Source organism: Triticum urartu, chromosome 5A (assembly GCF_056163025.1).
Source record: "Triticum urartu cultivar PI428250 chromosome 5A, HENAU_Tu73, whole genome shotgun sequence".
In the NCBI taxonomy this organism is placed as follows: domain Eukaryota; kingdom Viridiplantae; phylum Streptophyta; class Magnoliopsida; order Poales; family Poaceae; genus Triticum; species Triticum urartu.
Genome location: NC_141877.1, coordinates 424154431 through 424161038, shown reverse-complemented (window position 1 = coordinate 424161038; position 6608 = coordinate 424154431).

The following is a 6608-nucleotide window of genomic DNA, read 5'->3' as shown; positions in this document are numbered from 1 at the left end:
TACAACTTCTAGATTTTTGCAATAAGTATATGAGTTCTTTATGACTAATGTTGAGTCCATGGATTATATGCATTTTTTCCCATCCTTCCACCATTGCTAGCCTCTCTAATACCGCACACCTTTCGCCGGTATTATGCACCCACCATATACCTTCCTCAAAACAGCCACCATACCTACCTATCATGGCATTTCCATAGCCATTCCGAGATATATTGCCATGCAACCTTCCACCGTTCCATTTATTATGACACGCTCCATCATTGTCATATTGCTAGCATGATCATGTAGTTGACTTCGTATTTGTGGCAAAGCCACCATTCATAATTCTTGCATACATGTCACTCTGATTCATTGCATATCCCGGTACACCGCCAGAGGCATTCATATAGAGTCATATTTGTTCTAAGTATCGAGTTGTAATTGTTGAGTTGTAAGAAAAATAAAAGTGTGATGATCATCATTTTCTAGAGCATTGTCCCAAGTGAGGAAAGGATGATGGAGACTATGATTCCCCCATAAGTCGGGATGAGACTCCGGACGAAAATAAGAGGCCATAAAAAAGGGGAGAGAAAAGGCCCAAATAAAAAATGAGAGAAAAAGAGAGAAGGGACAATTTACTATCCTTTTAACACACTTGTGCTTCAAAGTAGCACCATGATCTTCATGATAGAGAGTCTCTCGTTATGTCACTTTCATATACTAGTGGGAATTTTTCATTATAGAACTTGGCTTGTATATTCCAATGATGGGCTTCCTCAAATTGGCCTAGGTCTTCGTGAGCAAGCGAGTTGGATGCACACCCACTTAGTTTCTTTTGATGAGCTTTCATATACTTATAGCTCTAGTGCATCCATTGCATGGCAATCCCTACTCACTCACATTGATATCTATTGATGGGCATCTCCATAGCCCGTTGATACGCCTAGTTGATGTGAGACTATCTTCCCCTCTTTTTATCATTTTTGATTGCTCCATGCTATATTATCTACTATTTTGGACTATATTGGGCTTTATTTTCCACTTTTATATTATTTTTGGGACTAACCTATTAACCGGAGGCCCATCCCAGAATTGCTGTTTTTTGCCTATTTCAGTGTTTTGAAGAAACGGGATATCAAACGGAGTCCAAACAGAAAAAATCCTTTTTGGAACGTGATTTTCTTCTCGGATAATACCCAGGAGACTTGGACCCTACTCCAAGAAGTACCGGAGGCGGTCACGAGGGTAGGGGCGCCCCCCCCCCCTATAGGGCGCGCCCCCCTGCCTCGTGGGCCCCTCGGTGCTCCACCGACATACTCCTTCCTCCTATATATACCCACGTACCCCCAAACAATCAGAACAGGAGCCAAAAACCTAATTCCACCGCCGTAATTTTCTGTATCCACGAGATCCCATCTTGGCGCCTGTTCCGGAGCTATGCCGGAGAGGGCCGTCATCACGGAGGGCTTCTACATCACCATAGCCTCTCTGATGAAGCGTGAGTAGTTTACCTCAGACCTTAGGGTCCATAGTTATTAGCTAGATGGCTTCTTCTCTCTTTTTGGATCTCAATACAAAGTTCTCCCCCTCTCTTGTGGAGACCTATTCGATGTAATCTTCTTCTTTTGCGGTGTGTTTGTTGAGACCGATGAATTGTGGGTTTATGATCAAGTCTATCTATGAATAATATTTCAATCTTCTCTGAATTCTTTTATGTACGATTGGTTATCTTTGCAAGTCTCTTCGAATTATCCGTTTGGTTTGGCCAACTAGATTGGTAGTTCTTGCCATGGGAGAAGTGCTTAGCTTTGGGTTCGATCTTGCGGTGTTCTTTCCCAGTGACAGAAGGGGCAGCAAGACACGTATTGTATCGTTGCCATCGAGGATAACAAGATGGGGTTTATTTCATATTGCATGAATTTATCTCTCTACATCATGTCATCTTGCTTAAAGTGTTACTCCGTTTTTAACTTAATACTCTAGATGCATGCTGGATAGCGGTTGATGAGTGGAGTAATAGTAGTAGATGCAGAATCGTTTCGGTCTACTTGTCACGGACGTGATGCCTATATACATGATCATGCCTAGACATTCTCATAACTATGCTCAATTCTGTCAATTGCTCAACAGTAATTTGTTCACCCACCGTAGAAAACTTATGCTCTTGAGAGAAGCCACTAGTGAAACCTATGGCCCCCAGGTCTATTCTCATTATATCAATCTCCATCACTTTTACTTTGCTTTGCTTTTTACTTTGCCTTTTACTTTTCACTTTGCATCTCTATATCAAAAATACCAAAAATATTATCTATCAGATCTCACTCTCGTAAGTGACCGTGTAGGGATTGACAACCCCTAATCGCGTTGGTTGCGAGGAGCTCTTTGTGTTGTGTAGGTACGAGGGACTTGCGCGTGGCCTCCTACTGGATTGATACCTTGGTTCTCAAAAACCGAGGGAAATACTTACGCTACTCTGCTGCAAGCTCAAGAGGTAGCAGAGCTCGGCCCAACGCGTGAGGTAGTCGCGAGTCGATTCGTTGGGCCCTTGGATGCACAAGGAGAGCTGTCGGGGCTTAGGAGCCCGCTTGTAGGTGCTGGTGAAGTTGCGTATGAAGGCTTCAGTGAAGTCTAGCCAGTTGTTGACACTGTAAGGCTTGAGGCTGTTAAGCCAGGTGCGCGCCGTGCCTTGGAGCATGAGGGGCACATATTTTACGGCAACACGCCTGTTGCTGTTTGCGATGCTAACCGCGGTGGAGTAGTCGATCAACCAATCTTCCGGCTTCACGGAGGCGTTGTACTTGGGCGTGTCTCTTGGGAGCGAGAACCCTTTGGGGAAGGGCTCGTCGTGGATGCGGGGGCCGAAGCAAGATGGGCCGACATCATCTTCTTCTTCCGGTGCCAGGGATCGCGCAAGGCGGTCGATCCGGTGGCGGGCATCATTCTTGCCGACTCCTTCGCGGCGACCCAGCCGACCACTGAGAGTCGGGTGCATGACAGGCGGCGGGGTAGGGTATCTCTCCCCACGAGGCGGAGGAGGAGGAGGGTTGCCCCGCCACTCCACGGCTCGAGGGCGGCCCTCGGCGTCTCGCTCGATGGAGATTCGAGTCCGGCTGCGGCTAGCAGCCGGCTCCTTTTCTTTTCTCGCGCGGGTGTTAACCGCGGTCAGTGTTCGGGACGTCGCGTCGTGCTCTCGGCGCGGGGGAAGACTCTCGGCGCGGACGCCGGCTTCATGCCGCTCTGTGGCCGTGTCGATAAGTTGCTGGATGCGTCTGGTCATGTAAGGGAGCTCATCAGGCCCCAGCCCATTCAACCCGTCTGCGGCCGCCTGGGCGGTGCGCAAGTTCTCGAGAGGCGTGGCATAGACGGGGCGGTCTGCTCCCAGCATGTCGGCGATAGCCGCGCCGTGTTTCTTGACGACACCGACGCGGCTCGGCCCGTCGGGAGGCGGCGTGCCGAATGCGGCACGGTCGACCTCGCGCTGGTGAGCCTCGGTGAGGCTTCTCATGGTGGCGAGCCTCTGGCCCTCCGCAACGAGGGCGAGCCGGCACACCTCCAATGTCTTGGCATCCGTGTCGGCCAGGACGGGGACGGATAAGTCGTGCAGCGTCGCCTGCAGAGCGTCATGGGCGTTTTCTCCTAAGGGGGCGCCGTGGCTGATAACCAGTATCTTGGTGATGGCACTTCCGCTGTTGTCGGCTCGAGGAAGAGGGTCGTTGATGACCACCACGTTCGTGGGGAAGGCGTCAAGGGATGCCGTGTCGGAGTCGACAAGCATCGGGTCGGTGGAGCCAACCGACCCCAAGTCCGCGGCAAGCTCGCCGGAGACGTGGAGTTGATCGAGGAGACTGACGAGGTGGCTCTCGGGGCAGTCAGTGCCCGCGTCGGATGCGGGCTCGTCAGAGATGCGAGCCTCGCCAAGAAGATCGGCGAGGCAGCTCGCCGCGCACGCGTTTGTGACGTCTTGCAGCGCGTCGGGGCAAGCGCCATCGGGCGTGCCAGGCTGGCTACGCACGTTGGGAAGGAAGAGGGTTCCCGTCCAGAGCAGGTCTCCGGACGACGGTGCACCTGGCCCCATGGTGGGCGCCAAATGTCGGGTGGTTGGTCCGACATATGCCAATGGATGGCTTATCATTGTGGGAGCCAATAAAACATCGCCGGTGCCTGGAAACGGGATAAGGCGAAGACATGCACGCCGGCGAATCTTACCCAGCTTCAGGGCTCTCCGTGGAGATAACACCCCTAATGCTGCTCTACGGGGTCTCCGCATGATCATTAGCTCGATGGGTAGCTACAGAATGCTCCTTGAGCAGTTCGGTGAAAGGATGAAGGAGGGCTAGGCCAGCCCACTCCTCTTCTCCTTATGGTGTCTAAAATCTATCCCCAGAGTGATCTCCCCTGCATGGGAACCCTGGGGGTTTATATAGGCCTACCCCCCAGGGGTACAATGGTAATCTGGCTGGGCGTGGGCCCCAGCCGTCTGTGTCTACGCCCGCCGGCTTCTCCGCCGACTAGTGGGGCCCTCCGACTTGTAGGCCCGCCAGATGCCGACCTTTTGGCCGACAGGCCGGCCCCACCGCTCGGGGGTCTTGTCGGGGGCTGGTTACTGTTATCTTGCCCCTGGTGACGATGGCTTTGTCGTGGTAAGCATGGCTACAGTGCCGCTGCAAGGCGGCTCATCACTGTAGCCTTACCTTCTCTTGTCTCCTTAATGAAGCACCTCCTTGGAGGGAGGGAGCTGGCCTGCTGTTGGAAGCCGGCCATACCCTTGGCCGACTGTGGGAAGCCTGGCCGCCTTTGGGATCTCCCTGACCGAGGGGGCCCGCCACCCACGGGTCGTACTGACCCCTCGCCGTGGGTGACATCACGATCATCGTGGCAACAGTGCCACGCCGGACGGGGATGGCCGCCCCGTACGGTGCACTATGGCCATGCGTGCGCCGGGATTCGGGGGTGGCAGGCTTTACTGTAGCCACGCCCCGTGTTGTCGCCGTTATGTGGGTGTAGACTCTAAGGGCAAGATCTTAGCCGCCTGCTGAGGGGCCGGCTCCTGGGAGTCGGCCCTTTTATGGCCGGCTTCTGGAAGTTGGCCTTCTCGTGCTCTTGTTTCTCAAGGATTTCAGAGCTGGGCCGCCTTTGCGCAGCCGGCTTGAGAGGTAGCCGGCTGGGGGAAGGCAGCCCTATGTCTTGGAAGCTTGGAGGCTTGATCGGCCTATAATTTTTCTGAAGTGCTAGGGGGAGCCTGCTAGGCTACCCATGGTCATTTACTCCGACAATACTTGAGTCACGAATTTGGCACACACTTAAGGAAATGTGGAATAGTTTCACAACTCACGCCACCTGGAACACCTCAGCGTAATGGTGTGTCCGAACATCGTAATCGCACTCTATTGGATATGGTGCGATCTATGATCTCTCTTACCGATCTACCGCTGTCATTTTGGGGCTATGCTTTAGAGACTGCCGCATTCACTTTAAATAGGGCTCCGTTGAAATCCATTGAGACGACACCGTATGAATTATGGTTTGGGAAGAAACCTAAGCTATCGTTTCTAAAAGTTTGGGGATGCGATGCTTATGTCAAGAAACTTCAACTTGAAAAGCTCGAACCCAAGTTGGAAAAATGCGTCTTCATAGGATACCCTAAAGAAACTATTGGGTATACCTTCTACCTCAGATCCGAAGGCAAGATCTTTGTTGCCAAGAATGGATCCTTTCTAGAGAAAGAGTTTCTCTCGAGAGAAGTAAGTGGGAGGATAGTAGAACTTGATGAAGTATTACCTCTTGAACTGGAAAGTGGCGCAACTCAGGAAAATGTTCCTGAGGTGCCTGCACCGACTAGAGAGGAAGTTAATGATGATGATCATGAAACTTCAGATCAAGTTTCTACTGAACTTCGTAGGTCCATAAGGACACGTTCCGCACCAGAGTGGTGCAGCAACCCTGTCCTGGAAATCATGTTGTTAGACAATAGTGAACCTTTGAACTATGAAGAAGCGATGGCAGGCCCGGATTCCGACAAATGGCTGGAAGCCATGAAATCCGAGATAGGATCCATGTATGAAAACGAAGTATGGACTTTGACTAACTTGCCCGATGATCAGCGAGCCATAGAAAATAAATGGATCTTTAAGAAGAAGACAGACGCAGATGGTAATGTAACCATCTATAAAGCTCGGCTTGTCGCTAAGGGTTATCGACAAGTTCAAGGGGTTGACTACGATGAGACTTTCTCACCCGTAGCGAAGCTGAAGTCCGTCCGAATCATGTTAGCAATTGCCGCATTCTATGATTATGAGATATGGCAAATGGACGTCAAAACGGCATTCCTTAATAGTTTCCTTAAGGAAGAATTGTATATGATGCAGCCGGAAGGTTTTGTCGATCCTAAGAATGCTGACAAGGTGTGCAAGCTCCAACGCTCGATCTATGGGTTGGTGCAAGAATCTCGGAGTTGGAACATTCGTTTTGATGAGATGATCAAAGCGTTTGGGTTTACGCAGACTTATGGAGAAGCCTGCATTTACAAGAAAGTGAGTGGGAGCTCTGTAGCATTTCTCATATTGTATGTGGATGACATACTGTTGATGGGAAATGATATAGAATTCTTGGAAAGCATAAAGGCCTACTTG